The sequence below is a fragment of the Nycticebus coucang genome, chromosome 9 (genome assembly GCF_027406575.1).
Source record: "Nycticebus coucang isolate mNycCou1 chromosome 9, mNycCou1.pri, whole genome shotgun sequence".
Lineage (NCBI taxonomy): Eukaryota > Metazoa > Chordata > Mammalia > Primates > Lorisidae > Nycticebus > Nycticebus coucang.
The window spans coordinates 17,506,121-17,519,059 of record NC_069788.1 but is presented as its reverse complement, the minus strand read 5'-3'; positions in this window follow the sequence as shown (position 1 = coordinate 17,519,059).

The window sequence follows — 12,939 nt, the reverse complement described above, 5'->3', positions numbered from 1 at the left end:
CCTAGATATTTTCTACATAATAAAATGTGGCAATTAATTTTACAGAAAAAGAAATTTAGATGGCAGGACTGATGTAAATAGCAGCTCAGTGTTCACAATAATGAACAGATTTGTAAATGGGTTTACATTTCTACATCAATGTTCTAAATCCATATATATAGTTGTAGTTGAGTCTATTCTTCTATAGACTCTCTTGGAAAGTCAAACATAATATATCGTTATCTGGATATATTTTATCTTAGTTCATTATTCCATTTAGTCCTGAAAAGATAGAAGGCATTCTCTATTTGTAGACATATCCTTTAGTAGATTTGTTTCAGAGTTAATTCAAATATCACTTTTCATGCATGAGCTGACTTTATTACACAAACAACCTATCATCGGTTAATGAATATGGTCACTGCCACCTGAGCCACCAAGGCCAAGACATGTCCTATAACTGGTTCATTATAGGTGATTTGCATTATTTATCTAAGTGCTTATAAAGACCTCTTCTGACTAACCATACACCAGAGGCCTAAGTTTTACCCCTTTGCCTGCATCGAAGGCATGAACTTTTGAGTATATAAAGAAATTTCATAGAGTTTCAGAACCAACTGAAATGATGTATCCCTTTTGAAAAATAACTTGCTTCATGCATCTTTTAGATAGCCAAGGCCAATTAGCTAAAATTGCAGTTCAAATGAATATATAAATATAGAGAGAGCTTGACTAATTGGATCCAGAGGATGGTCTAACATCCGGGTTTGAAGCCTAACAGTTGTAAGGAAGTTTTGCTAGGAAGCCCAGGGGGAAGGTGTAAAGACTGGCCAGCCCAATCTTCCAGTGGAATCTGAGATTCCTCAGACAACAGCAGCTGTGAAGTTACTGCTCAAGTTAGGAGAATAGTTACCTCAAAGGAAGCGAGAGTCACTGTAAAGATGTAAGTCTGTTCTTCATAAATCCAAGGTAGTATTAGTAAGTTTTTTATGCAATAAAGCAGACTGTATTCCTAATATAAGCTGTGTCTGTTTTCCCATTTATGCCTGTGAATTTGGATATAAAAACAGGTGGAACAAATGATATGAATATATAAATTATGCCACATATTTTCCTTCTACACGTGTCATGTAATAAAGATTTTTATAGAATGTACTTGAGAAATTTTGTCTAGTCAAGATTACCAGCCCGCATCAAAATAAATTTTGATTCTTTGTAGACCGTTCTGTTAAATTGACTTTTGACATCTATTGAAACTTATCTTGACCTTGTAATGTCACAAATACCTACTCTTGAGCAAAACTCCAGCAACTAGGCCCTTAGTGTGAATATATAAAAGTAATATATTTTACCAGAAAATATATGTTTAAAGTGACAGCAGCTACAATTACAAATTATCCCCACATCATCTTACTGAAATCCAATGAACTCTGAATAAAAATTTAGAAACACTACATTTTAAAATAGGGATGGAGGTAAAGATGATAGTTAAATTATGGTGCATTGATATATGAGAAGCAGTGAAGGTAGAAAATGTATGAACATTAAATGCCTTTATTACTCATTTTACATTTCATCAGCATCACACGGCATAAAAATATGCTGTTTTAGTCCATTTCTTGCTACCACGACTGAGCTGTCCCTCACTTGGCTGCTGCCTTTTTCTAATAGCCACAATCCTTGGAGGCTAGTTATTATTTTAATGATAAGAGTGATGACGGTTCTTCAAATAGCTTAAGGTTTGTATACTAAGGATTATTTCACTTGGACCAACATAAATTACATGAATGTGCTCATAAACAAGATAATTTTATCTGAGGCTACAATTTCTCAAAAGATGTGTCAGGTTGTAATTTAACCTGATACACTTACAATTAATACAAACAAGCAAGAAGAAAGTCTCTATAGATTTTGAAGTGTACACTGTTCTAAAAATACAAATATAGATTTTTAGATTGATATTTTTGGCAGAAGTGCTTTCTATTTGCATGTGGAAGTCAGCAATCTAATAAGATTGACTTATTGGGGCAGTGCCTGTGGCTCAAAGAGTAGGGCGCCGGTCCCATATACCGTAGGTGGCGGGTTCAAACCCAGCCCCGGCCAAAAACCACACACACACAAAAAAGATTGACTTATTGAGCAGAGCCATGTGCTGCAATTCTGTTAACTTATCTTTCAAATAGCAGGACCACTCGCAATTATGCTTCAGATTGTGTAACAGATTATATGGCATCTTCATCGGGCTGGTATTGTATTTAAAACATTCAAGAAAATTACTGAATATGGATTTGCTTTTCTGTAGATAGATATAGATTTAAAAAATTCATGATGGGAGAATTTTCCTGAGAGGGAATATAGGTTACACCAAGAAAAACATCAGTAGTGATGATGGGAAATGTTCTGTGAGTCCCAAATTATTCTCTCTTCACAGTTAAGATATTTACTAATTAAAATATAAATTCCAACTAATATATTGTTTTATGAGATGTTTTATAACATGTTAAACTTTCTTAACCAAAGTATTAAAAATTTCATTTTATCAATGATGGACAAACAATAATCACAACATTTAAGAAATTAGTCTGTGAAAATAATAACCATATTAATTTAAGAAGGTGATATAGGACTGGTGGCACCAAGACCTGCCATCTTAGCCTTGGCGGTGTTGGTGCAGTGGTAGTGGAGGGTAGGCAGGGGGGCCCTAGGAGGCTCTAGTAGTCAGAGGGGCCAGACAGCTGGGGGGGAGACACCGGCACCTTGGTGTCTCCTTCCCCTGCAGGAAGGGGAAAAGCCCACCTTTTCTAGGGCTGGTCAATTTCATGTAAGTTTCCAAGGCCTAAGAATTCTGGCTCCTTGCTGCTAAATGGGAGACTGGCTATAACTTTGGAAGACCTACCCCTAAAAGTAAATATTGAGTTCTGGCAAAGCAACCCCCTGAGCAGAGAGCCCAGAGACAGACTTGGAGAGGGAGCAGGAGAGCTTGCTCACCACCCGGTCCTCTCCGCCAAGAGCTTTGGTTTTTGTAGTTTTTGTATTCTTTGTGTCTGTGAATAAATCCTGTCTTATCACTGATCTGTGGTCCGTGGATTCATTCTTTGAATTGAGGAGACCAAGAACCTGAAACACCGGTATCAAAGGCATGATTTTTTTTTACTCATTTCAAAATATTACAGGGATACAAATAATTTTGGTTACGTGGTAGCTTTCGTAATTCTTGAGTCATGGCAATAAGCGTGACAATAACCCAAACTGTTCATTGTACCCGTTTGGTAGGTTTTTGCCCAGCCCCTCCACCCGCCTCCATCATGCTTGATTTCCCCTGAATTTTGCTATCCTTTCTGCACGTGAGTGCACATTCGTTATTTCCAATTTAACACCAAGTACAAGTGGTGCACCCTTTTCTACCCTTTAGATACTTCACATAGGATAGTAATCTCCAGTTCAATCAAAATTTTTGAAAAAGGAATTAATTCACCCTTCTTCATGGCTGAGTAGTATTCCATGGTACATGATATAGGATGAGTACCCCCCTACAGGGGGAGGACACCGCCCCCTCCCCAGGCTTCTGCATCTCCTAACCGGTGGTGTTGGTGCAGCGCACAGGGGAGGCAGAGCTTGGAGAACCAAGTGCAGCAGACAGGGTGAACCCAGTGGAATCCCGGGGGGCCCTAGTTAGTTGAGGGAGATCATGGCACAGCCCCAGAACCACCTTTGGACTTGGAGAGACCTTCTCTGGCTGCACTGCTCCCCTGTGAGCATGTCACAGGCCCAAGGGTGATACACGGTTCCCCCACTCAGGGATGAACAGGAAAACCCATTTCCTAGGCCTGGTTAGTTTCATGTAAGTTCCCTAAGCCTGGGAAATCTCTTGAAGGGAGCTGCTCATTCACCTCGCCCCTAGCGGAAGAGACTGCATGCATTAATTAATGCTCTCACTCACCTGGCCCCAGCAGAAGGACCTGTGTCCGTTCACTTGTTACCAAGTCCTGGCCTAAAGTAGCTACTGAGGACCAGGCCACTATCTATCCCCCTAGACAAAGAACCAAGCAGAGAGATTTTTTTGCAACTTGGGTTTTTCCCTCTGCCAGAAGCTCTGGTGTTTTTTGTCTGGATTCTGTTCTGTAAAATAAATCCTGTCTTGGGCGGCACCTATGGCTCAAAGGAGTAGTATGCCAGCCCCATATACCAGAGGTGATGGGTTCAAACCCAGCCCTGGCCAAAAACTGCAATATACAGCTTACCACCGATCTGTGGTCAGTGGATTCATTCTCTGAATCCCTGAGACCAAGCACCTACTGAAGAAAAAAATTCCAGTAACATAAACATATGTATACCACATTTTGTTACTCCACTCCTGAATTGATGGGCACTTGGGCTGATTCTATGCCTTTGCAATTATGAATTATGGTGCAATATATATTTGAGTGTAGGTATCTTTTTGATAAAATGACTTCTTTTTCATTGGGTAAATACTCAGTAGTGGTTTTGCTGGATCAAACTGTAGGACTACTTTTAGTTCTCGAGGAATCCCCATGCTGTTTTCTTGGAGGCTGTAATCACATGCAGGCAGTCCTACCAGCCGTGTTATTTCTTTCCCTTTGCATTTACACCAGCGTCTATTGATTTGGGACTTTTTAATAAATGGTATTCTAACTGGGGTAAGGTGGCATCTCACTGTAGTTTTAATTTGCGTTTCCCTGATGATTAATGACGTTCTGCATTTTTTATAGGTTTATTGGGCATTTGTCTGTCTGCTTTTGAAAAGCTTCTGTTCATGTCTTTTGCTCACTTTTTAATGTTCTTTTTTTTTTCTTGTTGATTGAATTCGTTAAAGATTCTGGTATTTACTGACGGAAGAAAATTGAAGTCTCAGTAACAGTTCATTTGTCTATTTCCACTTTAAACTCTATTATTTTTTACCTCATATATTTTGACACTTTGTGGTTAGAAACATACAATTTCTATGTGTTTTTGGATAACTCACTTCTTTATTACATGTAATGTCTGTCTTTATCCCTGGTCATCTTCCTGGTTCTGAAGTCTGTTTTTTCCAAAATTAACATACTTAGCTGGATTTAGTTAGATTAAATTCAATGTGGCATATCTTTTCCACTCTTTATCATTAACCTAGCTCAATATTTATATTTAAACTAGTTTTTTAAAGGCAATCTAGATATAGCTTTTTAATCATTCACTATGTGAGTCTGCACGTTTTTAGTTGGCACTTTTTAAATCAATATCTTTATATCATTTGCATTAAAAGTAATTATTGATATTATTATATTGATTTTTCCCACATTTTGTAACTTCTTTTTTTCTACACATAGCATTGGTCCTTTATTTCCTTTTTAGCCTCTCTTTTGCTATCTCTTCTGGTTTTAATTATGCATTTTATACCCCAATCACCACGATACCGGAATTTCGTCTTTAGTAGGTCCTTGGTCTCAGGGATTTGAAGAATGAATCCACGGACCACAGATCAATGGTAAGCCAGGATTTATTTACAGAAAAGAAAAGAATACAAAAACACCAAAGTTCCTGGCAGAGGGAAACAAACCAAGTCGGGGAAGAAAGCTCTCACTCTCTCTTTTTCTGTCTCTCCCGGCTTTGTTCAGGGGTATATATATATATGGTTGCCTGGGTCCTCCATACTTAACATCTAGCCGGAACTCCCTAGCAAATTCATGGCTACAATCCCTTTGGTTCCCAAGTCTAGGAAACCTACATGAAATTGACTAGACCTGGGAAATGGGGGTTCCCTGTTCAGCTGCAAGTGCAAGGGGAGGGAGATACTAAGGTGCTGTTGTCTCCCCAGCGGTTGTCTGGCCCCTGGGGCCACTGGAGCCTCCTGTGGCCCTCCCCGGACACACACACCCACCCACACTCCAGCCCGCTGGTTCCTCTGCTGACTGCGGCCCCCGCTGCACCAACACTGCCAGGGTGGAGGCGGCAGGTCCTCCCCTCTGCTAGGCTGAGCTGGCTGGGGCGCCTTCTGTCCTGTGTCACCCACACCTGTTAGTGTGCCAATTATACTTCTTATTTGGTGTGTTCAGTGGTTGCCCTAAATTTAAATATAAATTTTACCTAATTTGAGTTCATCTTCAAATAACACTTTTCTGCTTCACATGTTGGTGTTCATGTTCCTTATAATGGATTATTCCTAATTCCTGACTCTTTAAAGACATTAATGTCAGACATTTCATTATGTACATTCCATAGTTGCCGAATACCCTGTACTCATATTAATTTAAAGAAAGTCACCTTCAATAAATTAAGTGTAAGAGAAGAAAACTATATAAACACACACACAAACGTCTTCATTTATTTGTTTTTCTACCATTTGATACATAGGTTTGAATGTTGAGTCTCTCATTTATATTGTTTCCCTGCTGTCTAAAGAAATTATTTAATATTGAGATACACATCTTCTGGCAACGAATTCTCAATGTTTTGCTCAGAAGCATTTTCTTTTTATTCATTTTAGAAGGACGATTTTTTTTTGATGCAGTATTTCATGTTGGTATTTTTTCTTTCTTCTCTGGATGAATAGGCAAAATCTCACTTTTACAATCTTCTAAAACTTTTCCTATTGGATGTTATTTAAGTGGTGGACATGCATGAACATACACTCAGGTGTTATTTTACTATTTTAGCTTCCGTCCCTTTTTTTATTTCTTTCTTGTACAGATGCCCAAGAGCTCATTCATTGCTGACTAAATGACATGAGTCATATATTCAAATGCCAAGAGGGAGTATATGAACAAATATTGGTACAAAATAATAATAAAACCCTGAAAAATTAAAAAGCTTAAATATTAAATAACTTGAGACTCATCAAAAATGTTTGGGATAAGATAGGATATTATTCTATATGTTTGGAGTAGGAAGAAAACGAGATGGGTGCCAGCAGCCTCGTGGTTGCCAGCTGACTCATCACCCCAAAAGATGGATGCTGGTGGCCTCACTATGTCCTCACACCCCTCCTGGGTAGGAGGAGGGGGGAAAAGAGGTCAATGAAATGATGGCAAGTACCATTACTCTTAGATCAGTCTGGATCGGGCCGGAATAGGACAAGATAAGAACAAATGGGCCAAGCACTGTCTTGATGAAAGTTAACGAGCTAAGTGCTGTGACAAATTGTTTTACTGATCCATTAGTTGCTAGGTCTGCATTATGTTACCTTATTGTTCTCTAACTGCCCTTTATGGTACCTACTGGCTAAAGCACTAAATGGCAAGGTTTGCTTCCGTACAAGAGGTCATCATGACCCCGTGCTTGCTTTTTGTTTCTTCTGCCAACTTTCTTTTTGCTTCTAATTGCTAACTTTCAGCCCACCTGTTTGGCCTTTTGCCAACTTTCAGACTAGAAAACCTCCCAACCCCTCAATAGGCTCTCTCAGTCAGCTTTAGACTTTGCTGAGACAGCCCCGTGGTTAACAAGACTCCTTTTTGAAATTCTAATTGGCGTCCGTGGTCCTTATCTCGCCCCATAACAAAAACAAATTATAAATGGAAACTCCTCAGATTAGATTATATGCTTTTAACAGATGACAGAAAAACACAATGACAGAAATGATTGTTTTGTTTTTTTATTCCTGACTTTTCTAAGAATAATTTTTCACCCCCTTGAGCTGGGCGTGGTCATTTGTAACTATAGTTTTAGGTATTCAGGAGACTGAGTCAGGAAAATTGCTTGAGATCAAGAGTTTGAAACTAGCTTGGAAAACACAGGAAGACTCTTTAAAAAAAATAAAAAGATTTCTGTCCTGAATGGTAGTTGAAATTCTTCTTCCTTTTACTAATATCAGGAGAGATAAACAAGTGAATCTTAACATGAAACTTGAGTAAAAATATATTACAAAAAGAGGAAAATATTGTCTTCAAATTTAAAAAAGAAAACTTGGCAACATTTATGTAAACAAGATGAGGGATGGGAGGAACTGGTTGTAGTTATTAGTGAAACATCACACACGTGAAGCCACACCAGAGAAGGAGCAAGGCAGAAAATACTTAATTTTTGCATGTTCATGATGTGCCAAGTGCAAATGCAGGAATTATAAAATCATTACCCACTCCACAGGCCACTGTGTACTCGCTGTTTTCCAGATAAAGCCAGATGACTTGCTGATCTTTGTAGTCTTTTTTTGCCAAGAAAGGATTCAAATAAAGTCTTACGGGGCGGCGCCTGTGGTTCAAGGAGTAGGGCGCCGGTCCCATATGCTGGAGGTGGTGGGTTCAAACCCAGCCCTGGCCAAAAAAAAATAAAAATAAATAAAGTCTTACCAAAATCATGTCCGCACTGTTACTTCTGTAACTCATACCATGGTTCAGCTGTCGTCCTCCAGCCGTCAGCATCAATCATCAGCTCTTGTTTGAATTTCTGTGCATAGCTGTACCCACATGAGGGACACTAGCAAAACAACGTGTCTAGAAGAATTAGATAGATTGGGGAAAAGCCCTCACAGAAATAGCTGAAGAAATAGCATAGATAGAACCCATGGAAAACAAAATTAAATGAGACTGCTGTTCTGAGATGAACTATGTTCTGTCAAAATTCACATGTTGAATTTACAATCTTAAGAACCTCAAAAAGTTACCAGATCTGGGTATGGGGTCGTTACAAAGGGATTAATTGAAAGTAGGACCCTAGGATGGGGCTATAACCAATATGACTGGTGTCTCTATCCCAGGAATAGACAAGAGTTCTAAGCCACAGAGGAACAAGAATGTGGGGACAAAGCAGCGAGAAGCTGACGATCTCCACACTCAGGAGAGGCCTCAGACGACACAAACCTCTCCAGCTCTTTGATCCTGAACTTCCGAGTCTTCAGTGCTGAGAGAAAATAAATGTCTGTCGTTCAAGCCACCAAATATGTATTATTTTGTTACGGCAGTCTTTGCAAACTGGTGAAATAAGGTAGGGAGAGATAAGATAAAAATCACTGAATATTTGAAATACCATGATTTTAAAGAGGACACAGATTTGTGAATTCTTCCATAAGAAAAAAATGAAAATCCAAAGTTTCTGGAGATAAATTTTACCATGCCTACCCACTAACTTTTTGAATTAAAATGGATTCTTTAAAAAGAATGAGAGCTTCTGTTCAAAAAAGAGACAGAGAAATGGGGTGAGAGAAAGGTATCAATAGAAGAGTGAGGAAGAAAGAAGAAAGGAAGGAAGGAAACAGTTTGAGTTTTCTTTTTGACCGTGTAACTCTCATCTTTCAGTATCAATTGAGATTATACTCTGCAAAATCGTCTGCTAATTAGATATCCTGTGGCACTCTTGTATTGCTGTGCATAGGCTTGATTTATTTCCTGTCTTGTATCCTAAAATTCAAGGGAATATTAAACAGGTCTGTTTGTATCTTCATATTCAATATTTAGCCACTGTCTGTAAGAAAGGATAGTCAGCAAACATTTTCAGGGGAAAAAAAAGAAAGAAACAGAAAAAGGAAAGAAGAAAAGGGGAAGGAAAGATAGAAAGGAAGGGAGGACAAGAGGAAGGAGGAACGAACGAACAGAAGACGGTGTGATCCCAGGCCACGGAGCTGTCTCTAGAATTAAACGACTGTCAGAAATTCTGGAGCAAGCATCTCGATGGTGAGGTTCTTGAACTAAGCGCGCTCTGTATTCCCGTAAGACTCAAAAGTCTATGAGTTTATGATCAGTTATATTGAGAAATGCTTAAGGAAAATATTAATGTATACCTCAAAACTACTTTAATTTACTAACAAATAATGAACTGCTGTATGACATACCTAACATTTAAAATAAAATAACAGCGGTTCTAGTCTGATTGACTGCTTTGAAGAATAATCATGATCTCCACCTTTCCCAGGGAGTACTCAAGAGACACCCTTTGTGATACATTAGGTATTTCTCCTTTTGAATTATGACTATTTAAAAATAGCCGTATGATAATAAATGAGTGATTAAACATCCTTTTTTTATTTGATGGATAATTAGAAGATTATCTGAAAGTTATTTTATAATAGTAGTTTGAAATTTTTCTTCAGGATTAGTTCCATTAGTTTTAATATTGTATAATTTTTTTTGTTTTGAAAAAATGAATATTTTTTTTTCATTTTAGCTGTGAAAAACCAAAGCAATCTTTGTATTACTTAAGGCCCAATTCATACTCACCTAAGAACAAAAAACTCTTCTTTCTTTCTCCAGTAACGATAAACACTTTTAATATACTTTTAATGAACCATTCAATTGTTTATCCTATTGTAAAATTTGCTTTGCTAATGTAGAACTGAGCGCTTTTGTATAGGATTTACATACTTACCAGAAAATTTTTTCAAGAGATTTGTATATTCACATTAAGCCGCAAACCCAAATAATTATAATGCAATGATAATCATAATAATAAAACAAGTTTAGACCATTAAATGTTTTCTCTATGGAGCTCATACCGCCTTCCCTTTTATGGGCACTTTTTTCATAGCCTTCTATTTAATAACTGAGAAAAATTTTATACTGAAGTCAGATATTTACATATACTCTAGCAGATTAGTAAATTAAATGCTGCTTCTTATTCCAATATCTGGTGTGATCTTTTTAGAGAGCTACAGTATTTTGGATAATTCAGTCTTTTTGGTCAAAATTCTCAATATGTAGCTTGCTTAGGTATTATTCATGAGTTTTCTTTTGGTGTCTAAAGCTAAATTTGATAATTGGAAGACATTTATCTTGTCTTTTTATCAGCTGTTTCATTATCTATGGGTGAACATCTTGGATGATGTTTCACCTTCTCTGGCTTTTAATGACCTTGATGTATTATGGACTGGGGTTGTCATTTGGTTTTTGGCAGTGAGTGGTAAACTTAATAGGCTTAGGCTCTAGGGTCATTTAGCTGCAACCATGCCCTAAAAGCGTCCTTTGAATTTTCCAAGCACATAGATAATTTGAGCATGATTTACTTCGTTTGGTAAATAAAAAAAATGCAAGCTCTCCTTGTGCACAGGCTTTTTCTCTTATACACAGAAACAAACCCAGAGTATAATGTCCTTAGATCCTTAGGTGCAGCTGGTCTACATTAAGGAGGAGGGGGAGCAGTCTTGCATAATCCATATCAGATTCTCAGATAACAGCACAGGTATAGGCCTTTCTGTTTTTCTCCTTGTCTTTCTCATTTCTCTGAGCTCTCTTCCCTGGGCACAGAGGCACATAACGTCCCTACGGCTCCTTGCTACAGTTTTGATTTCTATCCTCATTCTTTTATCCTCCAAAACTGGGTTTGGGGAGACTATTTCTCTGTGTAATATCCTGTTTGTTTTTCTGGTGCTATAAAATGCTATATCTAATTATGCAGAGTTTGCCTAGGTCGTGCTAAATTAAACCTATATTAGTACTATTTAGAAAATTCCTTTTCTAAAAGAATTCAGGACTTCAATTGCAATGAGATTGCTCTTTCTTTACCAATATGCTGTCCTAGTTGACAAAAGCTGAACATTGACTCTTATTTCTCTTAGCATTTCAGTTACTAATCACCCTCACTCCCCATTTTATTGCTCTTACCAAAATCTAAATCCTAATGGAGCTAGATGCCTGTCTAGATGAGGAAGCAGGAGTTTGGTAAGGAAATGAGAAAGGCAAAAACAGCTAATCAATTTCAGAAAGTAAGATTTCTATTTTATTCTAATGACTCCAAAGGTCTGAGAATTCAAAAGAAGAGGTAGTAATAATTTTTAATTAATTGGTATCTCAGTTGACTAGGGCTGTTTTAATAGAAAACTGCAGACTGGGTGGCTTAAGCAGTAGAAATTTATTTTTTCTCATTTCTGGAGGCTGGGAGTTCAATATTTAAGAATAAGTAGGGTTTATTTCTTCCGAGGACTTCCTCCTTGGCTTATGGTTAGCTTTCTTCTTTTAGCTTCATCCTCATTTAGCTGCCCCTGTGTGCACGAGCTCCTGGTTTTTCTTCTGCTTCTTAAAAGGACACCAGTTCCATTAAATTGGGGCCCTGCCTTTATGACCTATTTTTTTAACATTAAAGTCCCTATGTCCAAACATAATCCCATTGGGAATCAGGGTTTCATCATATGGATTTGTGTGCTTATAATTTAGTCTATAACAACTGGTGAAAGAAAATATATCCATAATTAATTTATGCTTGTTTCTTGTCATTGCATATTTCCCATCATTCACTTGCTTCCTCTCCTTACCTCTAGCAAATTGCTCTGATTTGCTTTTGTCCAATTAAACCTAAGGTGAAAAATGTTCATTAATTAGAACCCTCAGTTAATGACCTAATTTTATTAGTGGTCTGTGCTGTTTCCCTCTCTCATTTTGTTGATTAATTAACTAAGAGACTGATTGATTCTATTTTCTCCTCTTCCCCACCTTCACCTTCAGTAAATAATTTTCCTAATGTCTTAATAGATATATTCTTAGACATCTTCTGAATGTTTGCAGATAACTATATTTAATGTGGATCAATTTATGTAATTATCACTGTTATTATTTGTATATTATCACCTTTTATCCAGTGAGGGACTGTGGGATGCCTGGGCCTGCAGGAGGAATGAACTTCCCATGCTCCCGTCCTTGTCAGCCTACTGGCAACAGGAGCCTCGGAGTAGAGTTTTGAAGACAGTCACAGACGCACATGCATTAGAAACAATAGAACAGGCTGGGTGAGGAGGCTCAGGCCTGTATCCCAGAACTCTGGGAGGCCTAGGCAGAAGAATTGCTGGAGATTCAGAGTTCAAAACCAGCCCAAGCAAGATCAAGACCCCATCTCTACCAAAAATAGAAAAATTAGCCCGGTATAGTGGTAGGCACTTATAATCCCAGCTACTTGGGAGGCTGAGACAGGAGGATCATCACTTAAACCCACGAGTTTGAGATTACTGTAGGTTTCCATGCATTTTAGCCTGGGGACAACAGAGTGAGACTCTGTCAAAAACAAAACAAAACAAACAGCAAACTAACAAAAAAGCACAATAGAACA